We start from the raw sequence: 21,171 nt of genomic DNA, 5'->3' as shown, positions 1-21,171 counted from the left end.
TTGTGAAGAACTAGAAATTCAGATTTTTGCTTTCTCACTAACCCACCAGATACTGATTGTGCCTAAATTTCACTAATCCAGCATTTATTCATTAACAACAACTCAAATTAGTAATGACTGTGTTTCACAAACAAGGCTCCATGAAAGTTGAAGCTTCACATTCATTTTCCATCATCGGATGATGTTGGTCCATACAACCTAGCCTCAGACCTTCTGTTTCTTGGTACAGCAGCATGCCACAGCTTGATGGCATCTTTTGGGTTATAATCCTTGATGTTTGGTGAATTAAGGAGCACCATTATATCGGGACGATTTATGAAAGCTTTGACACCCATCAACAAAGTACCTCACAAACTTTTATTTTTCTCAAAATACTCAGTGCACAAAGTTGCACAGCATTGTATCATCCGTGTGTCATCCTTAAGCTGTTCCAGTACTTATGTGATTGGAATCTACAGAAGCATTAATGTCCTTGTATCTGTTACAATTCATGCAATGTATTTTTTTTTTAATGATCGTATGAAAATCAACAGAACTATTTAATGTTCTAAATGAATGAGGGTAAAATGTTTAAAAACAATTGTCTTTCTCTGATTTGTAGTATCATAAAAAGAGACACTATTTCATTCCTTATTTCCTTGGGACAAATTTTCTTGTGATAAAAAAATACTCTGGTTTGAAAGAACATTCTATACCTGTAAACTAAATTTTCAGTCCCTTACAGTACACATGCAGCCGGAATTAAACTAGTTTAAATTTGTGTATGTTCAGCCTCGTGACTGTGGTATTACTGTGTTAGGACTAAGTATGTGGTTCACATTTCAGTGTAAATTCGGTGTTTTCTAGTTTGTTTTTAACTGCTCCAGTGGCCCATTGGTTAGAGCATCCACCTCGGATGCGGGAGGTCACAGGTTCAAACCCCTGTGGAGTCACACCAAAGACTTACAAAAATGATACTTGCAACAGCCTCGCTTGGCACTCAGCATTCAGAGATTAGTATTAGGACTGGTCGGCCTGGTGTCAGGATAATATGACTGGGTGCGATATCATGCTACATGTCTGCGGTATGATGCCCCAGTGCTAGACATCACTATAAACTGCTACACTGTTGATATTGTAGCGATATGACTGATTTTTTTTTCATGCTATATTAAAATCCAAATCTCACACAGACTAGTTTGTTTTTTTTAAAATAGAAATGGCTGTCATTTGGAATGTAGTTGTTCATATCTTGTGGAGGGGGGTACTTTTCCTTTGGTACAGTAGGATAAATCAGTGCTATTCAAGAGAAGCCCTCAAAGGTTCACCTCTCATTAAGTCAGTATACAAGTTTGTTCTTTCTTTGAATAAAGTAAAATTGTAAAATTATTGCAAACCAGTTCAATCTTTTCTAACTTCATACATGTTTTGAAAGTATAAGACTTTTAAAGTGATTTTTTTAAATTGTCCAAATATAGAATCAAAATAAAGATGACTGATTCTTCAGATGCAAAAGTATACCTGCTTAGGTGTGGTGGTGATTTTGAATTTATCCCTCCACTGCGGAGGATTATCATGGAGATAATAATGTAGAGTCGATTAAGTCATCCACTGCAAAGTGTGGTGAATTGGAAAATCACATGAGCTGTACTGTATGTCAGAATAATTAGTATCCAGTAATTTTGGACCATTTAGTCATGCTTACCCCAGAAATTCTGTTAATGGACAAATATTCATAGTTGTTGCAACTTGCTTCAAAAGGGAATTTATGTAAATAATAAATATTTTGCAATGATTAGTAGTTATTATTGGCTTAATATGTTTTTGGTTAAATCTGTCTATAAAATACACTTGTCCATTGTGAATAGGCGTATTAGGTTTGAAATATACTGTATATAGTTGCTGATAAGACAAGGTCAGCCACAAACAGCAGAGAATCTGATCTGTCATTACATAATGTGATGGCAGATCATGGTCTTTGTTACTTGTTCTATGGGTTTCTCATAACTGCATAGACCCAGATCAGCTGGTGCATCATGCACTTGGATTCGACTTGTAAGCAAGTCCTAATGAAGTTTTTTGAAAATGTCATTTTGACCATTGCTGCAGGTATCATTTATATGGAGGTGTTTGCAAAAGGAAGCTTTCACTGTCAATATAAGACTATAATTTAAGTTTTCTCAAAGTCAGTCTTATTTTTGAGCAGATTACAATATATACAGACCTGAGTGCCAGAAAAAGGACATTTAAACTATTCTTGAGAAACAAATCTTTATTAACATGGACATACAGGTCTGGTCCAACTGCAGACAGTGTAGGCCCAGTTCAACCATTGCATAATGAACTGGCATATTAGGATGAATGCTGTTATAGTAGAAGTCACAAGGGTGATGTATGTACATTTACTCATTTTAAATTTTATATATTGTTCTTTAAAATTTAAACACTAATTATATTTAAGTCTATTCAGTCCTGATTATTGATTGCTCTGCACCTTAACTGTCATCAGGAAACTTCCCAACAAAAATTATCGGGTCAAGAAAAGATTACTTCGAGTGGAATCATCACAGTATTGGGTAGTGCACATTTGTTAATCAAAATGCGTAGCTTTCATTGTGACATCACAGCGTACGACATTCAATCCAGATTGTACCTTAATAACACCTTTAGGTTCATTTCGTCCAAATATGTATGTGTATTTTAACATTGATTTTGCCGTATGCATTTCTTGGGGCATCTAAATAATGGTCTTCCAAAAGAATATGGATGTATAAAATTCACAATGAAGCGAATACTTGCCACATAAAGGTATATGTATGTAGAATAAAATTCTAAAAAATGACACCCATTACTGAAATAGTCAGTGTTGAATGCCTGACCTGTGTGACTTTTACTATAGGACTCATCAGTAGAAACAAACTAGACCTTGATCAGTCAGGGTCTGTATTGTATGTTTTTGGAACTATCTTTTTTTACATATATATATACATGTATATATATAGTCATTAATGTGTTAAAAGTGCCCTTAATACCATGCAGCAAGAGCATCGCATAGTGGCCCATGAATACAGAGGGCCCACGAGCCCATCCAGACACATTATTTCCTTACACTATAGAAATAAACTAGGAATAGGCAGACTGTACCACCCATCAAATATTGTAATTTTGGATCTGCAAAATTGCTGTTAATATTACAGTGGCCCATTTGTAAGCTTTGTAGAGAGGCCCAACTATCTTAGATTAACATTGCAGAGGGGCCCAAATATATTAGATTAATATTGCAGAGGCCCATCTGTAAGCTTTAAAGTGGGGCCCAAATATCCTAGCTACACCACTATAAAGAATACATCCTTGTCATATTGTAAACCAACAACAACTTGATGTAGCATATCCTTGTCATGTTGTTCAGTACATATGGTAAAGTCATGTTATTTTACATGGTTGAATGGTTTTACACAGCTGATTGACATGGCAGAAAGGAATTAAGAGCATTTAACTTTCATCTGCAATTATAGTAGAATTGTACGCTCATGTATAACAAAGAAGGGCACTGTAGATGACAAGGCAAGGGCACTGTAGATGACAAAGAAATGACACTGTACTTGACCACTGTCAAAGTAACTGAAATTTTTATGCAGGATACGTGTATTCCTTCATTGGCCTTGTGCACTGAAGGAAAGCTGTCATGGCTCAGAAGTGAACACCCTGAACTTGTATGTGTCTGTGTGTGATTTGACTTTTTAAGGTAGCTTTAACATGGTTTTTCAGTCATATAGATAAAATGTCTGCAGTGTGACAGTTTATAGCAAGTCTAGCATTGGGGGATCATGCTGCAGACATGTAGCATCATGCCCCTCAGTCACATTATCCTGACACCAGGCTGACCAGTCCTGGCACTAGTATGTTGAAGGTTTGACTCCTAGCCAGACCAGATGAGCTGGCTTAGCTGCTAGATAGCATGGCGGTGTATGGATCAAAATTTGAAAATATTTTGCAGATCTGCAGAATACTGCAGTCACACACAATGTAACATGCATATTTAATAATAATAATAAAAATAAAGTCATTATTTTCTGAGGATGATTGTTAACAGGGAGTCCCAAACACTATTAACTTGTTTTCATTTTGAAATCGGAGTTTCTTTACTGACACAGTGACCATATTTACATGGCGAGTCTATATTTGCATAGCAAGTCTATATTGTCAAACAACATACGTGATGTAGTTCACCATCGTTAATAATCTCAATAATTCCATACATTTTGGATATTACATCTCTTTGAGCACATATGCAGGATTCTTCGTTTTTATTCATAATTTTTTAGAAATATTAAAACTTGACATTGCAAATATTGGAAAGGGGCAACAATTCTTCCAGAAATGTAATGTTATAGACACCAGAAAAAAACAGTGAGCAGTCTGTCATCTTCGCTAGCCATGGTTCCGATATGATAAACCTATCTACATCTTGGTGGATCGAACATATATTTTAATGTTTTGTCTTAGTATCATCTATTTGATTTCATGAGTTGCCTCCCTCAGTATGCAGTGCCAAATTATCAATAGTGCGTAACAGCAATGAATTGTACATCAGTGAAAAATGGTGGAGGCAATTGACTAAAAAGGATGCTTTGTAAGTTTCACATAACAAGAATGACTATGTACCAGAGGGAAGCCAATGTGTATTTGAGTGAAAGGTACATATACAAACATGGCTTTATGCTAACACCCCCCAAAAAAACTGCTCCTGTGGCCTAGTGGTTTATCCACATTGGATGCGGGAGGTCGTGGGTTCGATACCTGGCTGAGTCATGCCAGAAACTTATAAAAATGATACTAACAGCTGCCTCGCTTGATGCTGAGCATTAAGAGGTTAGTGTTAGGACTGGTTGGCCTGGTGTCAGGATAATGTGACTGGGTGGGACATCATGCTACATGTCTGTGGCATGATGCCCCAGTGCTAGAATCACTATAAACTGCCACATTGCAAACATCGTAGCGATATGACTGAAACATTGTTAAAGCTACATTAAAAATACAAATCACACACACACACACACATGAACCAGGAGTGTCAAATTGCTTATTTATCAGTCCATTCAGGTTGTATGCTCCTCTTTTCTCAGTCATGTAGGAACAGTGTTTGAATTTGAACAACTTAATTTTGATTGGATGCAGTTGCTTGCTGCTCCAACGAAATCACAGAAATATCTGCTCGATAACCCAAGGTGTAGATAGGGTTATTATGTCAGAATCTTGGCTGGCGAAGATGGCAGTCTGTCTGCTTGTTTATATTGAGAGCTTCCATTTCATTTGAAACACCAACAAGTTTACAATGTTAGGGACCACCTGGTGACAGTCAGGTAATCAGATAAAAGGAATGATAAATTTATGAATAAAATGACATTTTTATGCATTTTTTATATCATTGTTTTTGTTTTTAAAATCCATAGGGGGAGATAAATGAATGGGAGGGTGTGCAAATACCATAGAATCTTTTTTCTCAGCTTTGGTCAAGGCTTCACATACCTAAACTTGTCATATGCTGACAAAATCGAACAGAAACCATTGTGTGTGGGACTAATGTAATGTCTATAGTACATACTCTGGTGCAGTTCATTTGTAAGTCCTTTGATAAGTCCAGGACATAGCTTCCATGTCCTGTTATGTCATATGTTTTGAGGATGCAGAGTGTTGAAACATCTGGGAAAACTTACTAACCAAACACACTGGATTGTTTGACAAAGAAACAATCAGTAAAGTAGATCTTGTGATAATGAAATTTTACTTCATTAATATGCTTATTTGACTGAACAATGAATAAACAAAACAAAGATGATTTTATGTAATATTTAAGAACTTTAACCAATATCCAGCTGTACAAGGAATGTGCCCGACAAAAGCTTTGACCTGCAGACATGTCTGGCAAATATAATGTACATGTATTTAAGGATCTGTGATATAACCCTTCAAAACCAAAAACCCTTGGGACCAAATTTTAATTTTCTTTATGATAGCTTTTCATATGGTAGGGTATCATAAATGTGAAGAAATATGTATGTGGGTTGAAAGAGAGAGAGACTTTAATTGTGAGAGAACGTCTGTGTATGTGTTAGAGTGAATAAATTTAAGATGATCGGGTTTTTAAAAAGTTTGAAGAAAAATTAGCTAAACAACTTATTTTCCTTGTGAAAATAATATGCTCGCAAGAATAAATGCAGTTCCTATGCCAGGTTTTTCTAGTTTCTTCAAGATAGGTTTTGGCACTGATTCATACTCGTTGATCAGACTAAAATTGTCCTGAATAGCAACAGGCAGTTCCTGCATCACTTGCAGCCATGGCATGTTTGTTGACCTGCAAACAATTTTGCAAATGTTTACAGAATAGTGTTTCTGCCATATCGATAAAAGCAGGGCTTTCTTTATCAGCCAGGGGCGAGATGATTTATCTGGCTACTTAAAAAAAAAAACTATATCACCATTGAGGGTGGTCCCCAAACGCCCCTCTACTTTGGCAGCTCACCTGCCAACTTTAAATCTAATAGAAGGCCCTGTAAAGGGCATGGTGATAATCTTCTAAAAGGGGCATTTTAAACATGTATATCAGTCCCAAAAGGGACAACAAGTCTTTGTGAAATAAGGTGTGCTTTTGACAATGATAAGTTGTAAAATGTGTATATAAAAAAAGAATGCTGTTATCAGGCAGTAGTATATACCATGTACACTTTGATTTCATCCTTTGAAACAGTAAGAGAAGTTTCCTATTTCATTTTCAGATTTAATTTAAGTCAATAAACTACATGTATATATATATTGCTAAATTATTAAATGACAACAATCAAAACCAGTCAGAAACTTTTTGAGAACAGTCTTTCTAATAGGCTTCGATTTAATGCAGAGCTATCCCATGTTAATTACTGTCACTTGGATAGCATAGTGGAAATATTGGCATGTCCTACAGAATAAACAAAATAGACCATACCCCAGCCATTGGCTGCAAAGACAATTCTGATGGAAAAGATAATCCCTTTAATCAGATCACCTCAGCTGTGTGTGAAAACAGTAACACTTCGTTGAATAAATGAAGACCATCTTTATGGTTACTGCACAGTGTTAATTGACATAGACCTGATGTATAATACAATGAATAGTGGAAGCTATGGGTATCATCAGTATAGTGCTGATGATGGTCATTACAAAATAAATCGAATACCTGTGTGACTATTTACATTTGCATGAAGCAAAAGGGCACTTTGAGTGGACAAAATGCCGTGAGCAGTTCAAAGATGTGAAGACCACCTTTATCACTGTTTATGTATCAGTGTATGGTGTTTGTTTGTTGAAACTGTGAATCAAGATCTTTCATCACAGATATATTGCTGCTTGAGATAATAGCAATTAAATCAAGCAGATAAACAACCATTATTTGTTTACAAGACATGTTTAAATATTGACACTGACCTGCTGAACAATGAGTAACGGATGCTGTGGGTATCGGTATAGTGCTGCATATGATCATTACAAATTAAATTGAATACCTATGCAACTCTTTATGTCCTATTTACAATCAAATTTCCAGTATATGCTACCTGGCAATACTCCCCACCTGCGATCCATGTCTACCAAACAGTATAAAATTCCCAAAACCAAATTAGGAATTATGCAAAACAAGTTTTCAGTACTCGGGAAATTTGCCCTGGAATAGTATTCCAGGTGAGATTAGAAAAGCTCACTCTATTTCCTTCTTCCAAACCCAATATGTCCAGTGGCTTCATAGATGTAGTTTAAATCAAAATGAGAACAACTGTATTTGTGTTTTTTAAAAAAGCCGTTGGGCATCATTAAATATACTACTTATCTATTTGAGATCCATGAGTGGTCTAAAGTGCTCATCATTACGGATCACTGACATCGCACCTCTATCTGCATGGGTTCAAGTCTCAGGCTCGGCCAGTGTGGGTATGTGAGAAAGCTTGATTGTAGCTTCTCATGGGGTCGGTGGTTCTTTCAGGTTTTTCCCAGGTTCTTCCTCCACATATAAGTTATGCTGGCTGCCTTGCATAGCCTATCTTGTGCTGAAAAATGGTGTTAAACCCTATAACAACAGCTTATCTATTTTGTCATTAATTGCATAATGCAGGTATAGTAACTATGTGGGTTTGATATGTATGGACAGGTATCTCTCTGGTGAACGGAAAGAAAGTGCTGGCTTATAGTTTTCATGCAATTTGTTGTCCTAGGTCACCGAAATCTTGATCCTGATTTTGTCAGAATAAAAAAATATGCCTACAGTTTTACAATAGTGGATGTCCATTAAGACCTTTGTTGATGCTAGTAATGGCAACAGTATCTCATAGGGTAATAAGAACTGATGGCAATGAATATTTATTTTAAAACAATGTATCTGGTAATAATAGTAATGATGATGATGATAATAAAGACATTAATTAATGAGTGTAATCAATTACAACACAGAACTAATCTACCTTGAGGCCCTCAAAGATATATGGACAGATATATAGAGTGCAATCATTCACTACCCATCTCGGACATACATGTTCTCATACATTAGCTTGTCATGTACATAGAAATTACAGACTAGTTACCTATAAATGTACATACATGTAAGTACACTAATGCATGAAGTTAAACTCTTGCATAACACGTATCATCATATTTACAAATATGTAGCTAGAGATCTAGATTTCATCCATCTAGTATACCCATGTTGAAAAGCTGACATGCTAGAAGATTCTTTGCTTTATTTTCTGATACTATTCCATATAATGGCCCCAGAGTATTGCAAACTGCTGTTGTGGGGTTTAACGCCATTTTTCCTTGATTTGAACCCATGCAGACAGAGGTGGGATGGCAGTGATCCGTAATAGAGTGCACTTTAGACCACTTGGGGCCCCTATTGCAAGCTGTTTTTAAATAATTCTTTCACTGTTTTGATAATTAAATTCACTGACTCATATCCAGAGACAAAACATTTAAAAAAAATAATATTCTGTAATTCTTTAATGGTAGAATTGTAAAGTCTTCAGGGTTTCCATAACTGTTTTACCTTCTAGGGCAAGCTTGCTTAATTTCATTGATATATATATTCCAAGTGACTCATCTCATTTGGGGGTGGGGGTTGTATTTTCAGTATTCAGTGTTCAAATGTTGGAGAATACAATGCCTATGCATACATTTTGAAGGTACTTTTATAACATACCAGTACATGTACTGCCAGTTGTGTAGATTTTTCTTTTCAATTGGTCCTGGAATCAGGCACTCTCCATTGCTTTGAAAGTTCACAGCATTTGAGGTATAGAACCAGTGCAAGAAATGCTAAGAATTTCAACTATTAACTGTTATGAGGATGTTGTAAAACACTTTTAAAGTGGAATTTTAGAGAAAATCCTCTTATTCCAGTCTAGTGTCTAAATGCATATATATACCTACCTTTCTTTTGGTTAGAACCTTTTTTTCTTTGTTAAAGGGCAGCTTTTGAGACACATTTGAGAAAAATGAGGTGGGTGGGTGGTGGACCAGAGTCTTAATTCTTTCCCTTTTACTTTATTGTTTTTGGATCATGAGAACCACTTATGTGTTTTAACATTATTAAATACTGTTTTTCGTCAGTTAATAGACTGTTGCTATCAGGATGCAGACTTGTTGGAACATCTATGAGAATATGTTTCCCACACTTACATGGCATTTGTTTAAAATGGCTGCCATGAGTGGCATCACAAAGATACTAGTTTAACAATACTGTTCTTCCCTGTAACTTGTACTTCATTATCACCTTGAGAGTTTTCTGTATGGTTTTGATGTGTTCAAAGTCACTATTGTCCAGAATGGAATTTAAAAAATGTAAAAATATGAGACGAAAGCTAGAAATTGGAGGTTCAGAAATCAAGGTGATACTGTTTATACTCACTTGTAAGGCTAGTTCAGCTGCAAACTGCACAGATGCAGATCTGCCATAGTGTGACATTACATCAAATCTATGCAGTTTGTTAGGATTAATCATAGAACAAGCCACATAGACCGTGATATGCTGGTGCATTATGCAATATTGTATCAGGGTCTATGTTATTTGGAGTTATACTTGAGCTTTAAGTCAGTATATATGGTACTTTATTATCTGTATTCCATAATCTGTCAATCCATCAGACACTGAATTATTTGTTTTTCTCAAATTATTTAGTACAGAGAACATGACAAGGTTCTGCAAATTTATGTTTACTATAAAAATTGTATTTAATTTTCTATTATTTCAATCATCAGAAAGTATGAAAATTGCAAACAGTAAAGTAGTTCATGTTTTACAAAAATCTCTGTTTCTTATCAGTGATTTCTTCTGGATTTTCAACTGGGAATTTCCCTTGCTTGCATTGGTAGCACCCAAAGCAATACAACTCTTACACATTATTTGGTTCCATTTAATAGGTGAACTGCCTATTACACATAGATGTGGCTTATAAGTGTTTAACTTTTCAGGTCTAGTTATGACAGAGTTATTACCCCATTTTTCAGACAGTTTTAAATATTCACAACATCCAGTCAAGTTTTAAATATTTACTATATCCAATCCTTGTCAGCAGCATAGTTCAAGAACTATTTGGAACATATTTTGATGCAGTTTGGTGTGTACATCATCTCATACATCTAAATGTGCCTTTTATGTGTTTGTCTCCTTGATTTTGTCATGGATAGAATTATGTCCCTTGAAAATTAACTTCACATCTTGACTGGGATGTTGCTTGTAACTGGCATAGCTTAAGAAGCTTTTCAGGTCTAGTTATGACAGAGTTATTACCCCATTTTTCAGACAGTTTTAAATATTCACAACATCCAGTCAAGTTTTAAATATTTACTATATCCAATCCTTGTCAGCAGCATAGTTCAAGAACTATTTGGAACATATTTTGATGCAGTTTGGTGTGTACATCATCTCATACATCTAAATGTGCCTTTTATGTGTTTGTCTCCTTGATTTTGTCATGGATAGAATTATGTCCCTTGAAAATTAACTTCACATCTTGACTGGGATGTTGCTTGTAACTGGCATAGCTTAAGAAGCTTTCAAAATATTCAGCTGCAACTTAAGATTAAGTTTTTTTCATAGACCATTATGGGTTTTGTTTCATCTCTGTTAAAGAGAGAGTTATGGCCCTTGCTAGGTATAATCTTACGCTTTTAAGTTTTGTGGGTTTTGTCTCGTCTCCGCCATTTTGGATATGGTTATGGCTCTTGTCAAACCAACTTCATACAAAAGTTGCAGCTAGTATTGATGAGTCCTGAAAGAAGTTGAATTTCCAGCATTCCATGTCAATTGACAAGTCATGGCCATTTCCTAACTTCGGCTTCCTCACACAAATTCCTCTCTTTAAATCCCAGTAAAAATTTAATAGTTGGGGCCCTTCTGATGCACCCATCACTAATAGCTCTCATTATTTTAAAATCTGTAAAATTGTTATGCTTTGATGCCAGTTTGAAAGTTTTTTTTTGTTAAATACTGTTTCTTTAAAGCTATGTGACAACAGGGAAAAGGTTTGTTCATTGATACTGAGAGTGAGATAGCTGTACTGAAAAACACTGGTCTTTTGCATTGCAGAGTCCAGTACAGTGAATGGCTATTTGCTGTAAATAGGCAGTGTATAATACAATCAAAGTATCGAGACATTGGTTTTTTACTCAAATCTGATATTACCAATATTTATTTCAATCAATTGCTAAAACATGTTGATGTTTTCTTTTTATTGTTTTCATTTCCACTCTTGTAAATCAGCAGGAATTTGAAATAAAAAATGAATTTTCCATAATAGAATTAAACAACACACAGTTTTAAATAACTTTTGCACAGGAATGGCCATCAGTTGTCTGCCTGTTTTGTTCTTTTACTATTGCAGGAGTTCAAAATTCACTCACCCAGCTCAAAATGGTGAGTGAAAATATCTGATGGGTCATATTAATTTTCTGATCACTTAGTCAAATGGGTGAATGGTGATTCAGGTCTGATCATTGTTTTGTCTTTCATGTATAGCGTTATAGCATCTTTTGTTCTGTCAAGAATATCAACAGCTTTATGCATTGAAGGTCCATGCTTTCTTCCAAAGGTTGGTTTCCATTTGTTCTGATCTTACAAGTGCTTCTCTCTCTTGAATACTCATAAACACTTACCAGGCGGAGAGCAGTCTAATCCAAAAAATGTTTCACAGGATCCAAGTTCTTAACATTGTCAGTTTTTATGTTCTGTGGTAGCTTTTGCAAAAACAAATATTATAATACTTGCCAGACTGGTGTAGCGGATTTTTAAAAAAATTATCAGCCCAGGATGGCTTGTTGAAAGTAAATTTCTGTTCTCTGTATATAAATAAGAAGTTTCAACTGTTTTAATGCATGCAGTGTAAAATGACTAGTTTTGGTTTCAAAGATCAGCCATGTTAGAGCACAAATTTTGGAGAATAAATTTACATGCATGTACATACCAATACATTGTAATGATTGACTTTATCCATGTAACAAATCAAATACATTTTCATGTCATCATAGCTTAATCACACAAGACCAACAAAATACATCATTTTGACAGTGAATTAATGGATTGCAAATAGTTGGTACTTAAATTATATTAGCAATGATCATTTCATATGGATAGCTTCATGCTTCTTAATGCAATCATAATCAAAATTAAATTTGTATTAGTTCATTTTAAGCCTTGTTATTCACTAGGTATTGGAAAACAGTTTCTCTTTTTGACACACACATACAAATGAACACACGCTTGGGACATAGGAAGCATATCATTGCTTGGAATATTATCTTCATAAAAATAGCATTACAAGATAATGAATACATTCTTATGCAGAAATGAATGTTGCGCACTACTTTATCCATGGTCATAATACAACTCTTTTCTTTATTATTATTATTATTATTATTATTATTATTATTATTATTTTGAAAATGGAATATCTAGAAGAGACAGATTGTTTAGTAAAATGCTGGAGACAAAATTTACCTATGTACATATAGAGCTTCCTGTACTGGTATAATCCAGATTGTAATAACTGAGAGAGAAAAAAGCATCCCTTGCATCATTCTTGATAGCATAATTAACCTTTGCATTCAGCTATTTGATCTTTTATTCTCAATAAATGACTTTGTACATGGCATTCAGTTACATTAAAATTAAGTTACAGTTTTCCCAGTCGACTAATTCTGATGATAATGTTCAATTTGGTTAGTAGTGTAAATATTGGTTAAATTTAAGCTTTCAGTAGATTTTGTAAAGGGATTGAAGATTCATTTTGGATTCCTGTGTCCTGTACTTTTGAACTGAATTAATGCAGGGTCAGGTCCTGTGGCACATGGGTCTCAATATTTCAGTGAAATTACACCAGGCATGTAATACAGTAGATAATATTCTGTGCAATACTTGATTACAGTGAGAGCTATATTTTACTGTTAAATCTGATCAATGCATTTTTCATTTCTGTCTGTAATGTGTCTTTATCTACATGCTTCAGTTTACAAAGTCTGCTGGGCATTTTGGGGGTAGAAATGTTATGTTTTAATATCTGATGTATAAAAAAATTACATGTAGGGAATAACCATTGACATGGAGAGACAACTGTGGGGAGACAACCACTGGACAGCTTACAGCTCCATATTTCTGCTACTATTATTATCATCTTATGTAAATCAGACAACTAGCATTCTTTGGTTCTCCTCCTTTTACTGAATCTGCAATAATCACTCTCAAGAAACTGAGATGTTGAACAAATTGCCTCTTGTTTAAATTTGGTAAGATCTGCATAAAATTGTGAGTCATGGAGTTATTTTAAAATATAAAAAAGAAGACAAGCATACAAAACAACCAAACTGTTTTTTTAAAAACTAAATTAAGATTCTTACTGTTGTATTTGTCCTTTACATCAAGGAAGTAAGCCCTGAGAGAATATTCTGAATTCAGATTATATCAGAGTTGAAGAAGCAATTATGGGGTCAATTACAAGTGCATGATTATAGTTATGGTCATGATTACAGGTTGTTTGACACTGATGATTACAGTTACGATCACACTTTATTTGGAAACCATGATTATGATTACATTTACAGGGAGATGGTTACGATTACAGTTGTTTCGTATTTGCTTGGGCAGATATACATTGTATGACTGAAAAACAAACATTTGTAACTCTATGTAAATGTGTATTGACAATTATTTACAAACAAATTAACATTCCAAATGAGCATTACTTAACACTGGAAACTTTTATCATTCATACAGGATACAAAGTATTATGAATATAAGTAGTGATTTTTTAAAAAATCATTTGTAAATAGAGCTTCTGAAATCCATTACCGAGTACAGCTGATACTGTAATTGCTTACAGTTACAATCATAATCAGCCCTGTGCCCAGTTCAAATTCTTGACTGTTTATGAAAGCAAGCAATTGTTTTTCCAGTACAGCCTTTATTTTAGTATGCATATCCATGTTTTCCCCAGGACATGCAAATACATAATCACTATTTTAAAAAATTTGTAAAGCTAGTGTGAAAAAAATGTTGCTCTGTCAGTTTAACATGATCTTAACACATTAACCCCTGGTGACGAGTAGCCTACTGTCGAGCTCTGTAGCGTCAAGGTCATGTAAGATACACTAAAGTGGGTGGTATTATAGAAGGGTAGACAGATGTAGCTCTACAATGATACCAAATAATCTGGAATTTCTAGTTGCACTACAAAATACAGAGGGAAAATAAAACCTTATATTTTTTTACCCGATTTTTTCTACCCAAAATTCGCCCATGGTCAGAATCCGATTTTGTGTCCGGATTTTAGACTTTTTTGGTATCAGATCTAAGACAAACCGGTATGAACTGCAAACAGATAGATGAACCTTTGCAAAAAAATAGTATAAGATGGGTATTTGGAATAAAGAATGGTCTCAATACGAAAATAATGGGTCCGTTAAGCACTAAAAAAAAAGGACTAATTTGTACCCTTCTGCTCATGTGCAAGCCAAATAGCCAATGAAAAACGATGTTTCTACCACAACTAGGCACTATTTTATTGGAAGATCACCAGGAAGTTGGTGTTTTCGGATGTATTCAGAAATAGCTCTCAAAATGTGTTTCCTACTCGAATTTCAGACGAAAACGACAAAAACCTCCAGGGGTTAATGTGTTAACAAAACCTGCAACATTAATTTTTAAAAAAAATTAATCTGAAAACAAATGCTTGACTAATAGATCTACTACCATAATAATCACTGAGGGACATTTTGCAGCAGAGCAGTGAGATGCAGATATGGATGGATCTAGTAATAATCCAAATGACGTAGAACCTGATCTGCCAGTGCATCATCCAGTGGTAGGTGAGGGTCTGTGTTGTTGTTTTTTGCAGTTTAACTCACCTTATAAGAGAATATATAGTATGTTTGTTATTAAAAATGATAATTTGTGTGACAATTTGGTATTGTATGGGCACAATACCTTAAATTTTATGGTCCACTTTTTTCTTTTCCAAGGGACAAATGACACTTGATGGTCTATAAATGGGAACAATTAAAATATGAAAAAGCCTACAAGAACTTTCTTTACATTTACTAATTTCTTTTCATTTATTTATTTATATATGTGTCCTTTCCCTGGGTCTAGATGAGTAGCCATGGAAAACTTTGCCTTTCTGGCCGATGAATTTCTTCCAGAGTAAAACTTCTGCATAAAAAAGTGCCTTATTACTTGCTGTGCTGTTGCTCTTAATCTCTTGAAACCAAATATGGATTTCATAAATGGACCACCCTGGCAAGAAAGTTAATCCAATAACCACAACATACCCATGTTTGGCTTATTTCTTAGAATACTGGAATCTGGAATTGCAACCACAGGGATAATGGTTTGTCCGAGTTGGCTACTGTTGTGCACTTTACTCAAATTTGCTCAGAATAACTACTTGTGTTGTCGCACTACAAAGCTCCAAACTAAATCATACTTTTGTTAATTGGAGGCTAAGTGTGTGTGTCTATATATATATATATATATACATATATATATACCAGTAGGATCATTGAATAAGAGTTATGCATGGAGCAAACCAAAATTGAAAATTTGCATCTTGGGTGTAACAGCTGTCAAGATTGTTTGATGAAGACTCAACACCGAGTTTGCTTGGCTGGTTATGGTATTTTAAACTCAAATATTTCATTATTGGAGACCACGTAGACTTGATTGCATGGCTGGGCAATACCATGAAAGTGTCCCTTAGTGGTAAATGGTTGCTAGGTACCTTACAGCTAGTACATGTATTAGAAAGTGACCTACTGATTTTTTTTCAGTATATCATTGATCAGAGTTGTAAGTGGCTTTGTAGAGCATAATTGTGTAATGACACTGGAGAAGGGCTACAGCATCATAATTGATTGATTGGGTACATGCTGTGATGATCAGACAAAAGCAGTAGGATGCCTATTGCCATTTTTATGATTGTAAATGGAGGTCAAATATGAGAAATTGATATGCACAGTATATTCCACACTTGTATGAAATTACAGTGCAGTAATAAATGATATGGACTCTCAGGTCCCATTAAACATATATACATTATGAAAAGACCAAGTCAGCTTGGCCATCAGTATTTGCTTCATGAATTGAGGTTATTTATGTATAGTTGCAAAGATTTTGTATTACTGGTCTTATGTTACGTGTTTAGGCTCTAATAAACAGTAACAAAAGAAAGAGTGAAAACAACAAGCTTTGAAAAATTTAACAAATAATTTATGTCCCTGGAAAAAAAAACAACAATGTAAAAATGAAAACAACAAGCTTTGAAAAATTTTACAAATTTATTTCCCTGGAAGAAAAAAACGTGAAAATGAAAAAATAAGAACTTACTGATTTAAGAATCAAATCCAAAAATAATCCAAGAATAATCCACAAATTAAATTTTAGAAGTCCTAGTAATGCAAAAGTTCTGATGATTTTAAGTTTGAGTCCTGACGAAAAATCCAAAATGGAAGGCGATGACGTATACTGTAGCCTTTATGTTACTGATGTGTCTACAGTTCCTTGTTGATCCACAAACAGTATTCAGGTGTTTGAATTTCCGAATCAGATTTTAATAAATATCTTTGTACAAGAATTCTGTATGAACATTCAAATATTTCAAGGAAAAAGAATTAATCTTTTAGAATCCAGATAATTTGAATAAAATTTAAAATGTAACTCCAAATTGGTCACAACGAAACACTTTCCAGTGTCCAAAGTAAAAGCACTACTGAGATTATTTCTCTATAGACAAAGGTTATAGTCAAATAATGCGAAAAATAGATAACCTTTTGACATGAGGGTCACGTGATCACATTCCAGAACAGTTTAGAAGGTATTTACATGTTTAAGGTCATGTATTCCAGCACAGCCTCGATTTCACTATTATCATGCAAACATTAAGAATAAATTTTAAAAAATAGAAGTTGTTTACTTGATTCTCAATCAAGGCCAAGAACTAGGTCAGCAGAAGATACAAAGTTCGGTTTTTATAACTAACTAAACAATCAGGTCAAACTAATTTTGGTAAAATATAAAATTCGTAGTAAACAAAATTACATTACAGTGTATTTAACATGTAATTAAATTAAAAATAAAAAGATTTTTAAAACTTAAAAACAATTAAATTGAATCAGATATCAGTTATATCAAATATACATAACACTGGTACAGACTCTTTGCAACAGAATATGCAGCTAGTTCCAGAAGACATACCTTACTTTTGTTACTTATAAATTGCTTCAGTAATTAAAGCACGCATTTATTGACACATTTGATTGTTGATCTATGGCTAGCAACAATTGTAAACAGCCAGAAAAGAATTTTCCCTGAGTGTATCATACTGTGTGGGTTTGAACTGCCCTGATGTCATTTGGTCTTGCAGTTGACTGCAGTTTATAACATTATCTTGTGAACAAAAGCAGATTGATCTGTTATAACTCTAATAACTCAAACTTAATTTGCATAAGCAAGTTTTTTTATCGATATTTGTATCTTCAGAAGATAACCATAATGATATGTACCAAGTTTGACAGTGACCCATCAAAAGCTCAGTGTTTTTTTATGTTTTAAAAAAGCAAGAATTTTGGAGACCGGAGAGGGAGACCCTTTTCAGAAACTTAGAAGAGTTTTAGAACTTGTGTATGATATTATCTGAGTTCTGTTTATTGATTTAAAGTACTGGAGCTGCAATAGCTTGCCATATGCAAAATCCCTATGTTTTAATACATATTTCACCACACCACCTCCTCCAACCTCCCACCTGTACTCACCACCACCCTTAGACAGTGACCCATTAGTCAAAATGCAAAATCCATTACATAATGGTGTACCTTCCTACAATGGCTGCATATTTAAGGTTCGGTCAGAAATATTTGAAAATGTGATTGTAATGGAATTTTTTGTGCATCAAACCCTTTGCTTTGCACCTAGTAGTGGGAGACATATATGGCATTAAAATGGAACCTTTGTGTAGAGCCAAGGATGGCATCCCTCTTGTAGATGCTTTGCCCCAAAGGCAACATAAGTACAAAATGTCATTAATTTCTCCACCCACTGATTGATGAGGAAATGTGATAATGGACAGATGAGATGATGAAATGTGATAATGGACAGATGGGATGATGAAATGTGATAATAGACATGATGATATGTGATAATGGACAGATGGATTGTTATACAGGCAGATAGAGGATATCACATTTATCCGCTGCTAAAATGGTGGGATATTTATAAAATATCAAGATTTAATGTGCCTGTTAAAAGCATTCACAGCAACAGACTTACTTAGTCATCTTTCTGGCTGCAGCTCAGTGAAGGAGCATGTGTATACTGCTTCATGTACATGCATGCTTGGCCCTGACACTGTATTTGTAAATGTTTCAAAAGTTGGGGTTACTTTTTAACATCAAAGGAAAAAACTTGATGTATGTGATGGCATTCTGTTAATTGCATCACTAGGATGATAGATCAATTGTGTTATATATTTGTTTTTCACATTTTTCTTGTCTTGATGTTTCTTGTGATACAAGTACAGCCTTGTTCATAACCATGTCAGTTGTGCCCTACCTTTGCCTTGTGGCTGTTTTGTATGCTCTACATTAGTTCAAAATTGTCTGAAATTGGGCATATCATTATGATCTTCTCCCTCTGTCCATTAACATTTGCTTCTGTGGGCCATATTTTTGCAATGGTTGGAAATTTCTTCATGACACTTTAGCCAGTTATACTTTGTGTACAGATGGTGAGTTGTATATCTTAGCCATGCCTCCTGCCTCAGTGTCAGTGTCTGGTAAGGAAAAATGTAATTCAGTTCCTTTTCCTCTTGTCTGGGTATAACTTGTAATATATCTTGATGTGACAGTCTCGTACATTCAGTCATAACCTTAGGGGTTCAAGATCAAAGCCACAAGGGGATAATATATGTCATTTTCCTGTTTCCTTATCCTGGTTGTCAGTTTTTAACCCTTACAGGTATTTTGATGAAACTTGACCCAGAGCCACACCTTATTATACAACAGTCAAGACCTTTGCTCAGAGTTCAAGGTCATTCATAGGAAAAAGGTCATGAGATGGGTAGATCATGTGCTGCTTGCTGTGCTCTTCTTCAGTGGATCAGCGTTTTATGCAATGTCTTTTGTGTGACATCTGCCACACAAAAAAATATAGATATTCAATGTCAAGCTGTGTTGACTCATTCAGCCATTCTGCAAACATGCTAGGGAACGTTCTCCCTTCAAATGTCTTTCTGTCTATGCTTTCAAACAGCCATAGAATTTTAAAGCATAGAGTCTCAGCCTTTATGTTAAAAACTTCACTTTTTCCCCCAATTCTGAACCATGGTTTGAGCAAAGCCAAGTACATGTACTGTAGGTACAGTAGGACAGAAGTTTATCAGCCTTGTAGAGTTCTGTAAGACATGTTTGTGTATGAAAGGATAGTTAACCACTGTACATTCTCCACTCTGAGTCCATATGCATGGTATCACTTAACAGTTTTGTAAGGTTGCTCTTTATATCTGTAATCTAGTGCATGGTTTGTTACATTTTAAAGGAAACTGTTTTTAATGTGTCAGACCATATAAAACAAAACAGATACAAATAGAAACCTGTCAACACAGGACAAGATACCATAGATCCAGAGTCTGTAAAAGATGGTTGTGAACTGCTGAGGTGAGGCTGCTGGTGGCTGAGTGGTGTAAGTACTGCTTTCCTCTATAGATCACTCACACATCTTCATGTCTTCACTCAACCAATGTGGGTATATGAAAAAGCCAATGCCAGTAGCTTAACATGAGTTGGTGGTTCTTCATAGGGTATTCTACCACTAAATAAACTATCTGCCATATATCATATGCTCAAAATAAGTCATTGAACCCAACAAGAACAACTCTGCTGAGGCCTTTATTTCCTGACATTGGAGGTTAATGGACTAAGTTCCAATTAGCATTTGTCTGGTCAGTCACATGCCCAGCAGACCTTTCTAGCATGTCAATCAACCCTACTTTAAGCTCCTTCTTATCCAGCTACCTATCAGTGGAAGGGCTGTCTGTTTGACCTGGTATGAGATGTTGTCTCTTGGAAGGGCTGTCCATTTGGACTGGTATGAGAAGTCGTCTCTTGTGTAGTGACTCAGAGCAAAAGTACACTTATCTCGGAAGCTACTGCTTCGAATATGCTTAAATACTCAACTTGATTTTCTTTCCACTTGTGTAACAAGTCTTTACATTTTCATATTTTATAATGTATTATGAAATGTTTTGTATGTAAATAATGAGAGTAGGTGGGACATAGAACTGGAAACATCCATTATTTTGAGAGACATCTCATTAGTACATGTCAGATGGTTTGGAAATCCTGTCTTTATGATTGCATTCTATTTTTTAAGCTGTGTGTGTATATAAAAAAATCTGGCTTCCAAAAGCTTGGGGAAAAAATATTCTTGCTGTGATCGTTAGGAAAACAAAAGTAATTACATGTATCATATAAATTATATTAGCTGGAATTTTTTTTATCTTGCAGAAAGAGACAATTAAATAACCTAGTTTGAATGAAAATTCTCCTTCCACTTTAAATAAATGGTCAGTCCCTTATCTGCACTAACAATGTTAAATTTGTTACACACCTGTGTAATTGCTAACTTATTTC

General features: G+C 34.9%; 1 protein-coding gene across 4 annotated transcripts in view; it reads left to right on the top strand.

Moving 5' to 3' along the window:
* Positions 1 to 21,171, top strand: part of LOC149778680 (uncharacterized) — a 107,856-nt gene that overhangs the window by 3,593 nt on the left and 83,092 nt on the right. The window lies entirely within an intron of this gene.

Source organism: Sinohyriopsis cumingii, chromosome 17 (assembly GCF_028554795.1).
Source record: "Sinohyriopsis cumingii isolate HCF-2022 chromosome 17, ASM2855479v2, whole genome shotgun sequence".
Taxonomy (NCBI): domain Eukaryota; kingdom Metazoa; phylum Mollusca; class Bivalvia; order Unionida; family Unionidae; genus Sinohyriopsis; species Sinohyriopsis cumingii.
This window is presented reverse-complemented; position numbering and strand designations above follow the sequence as displayed.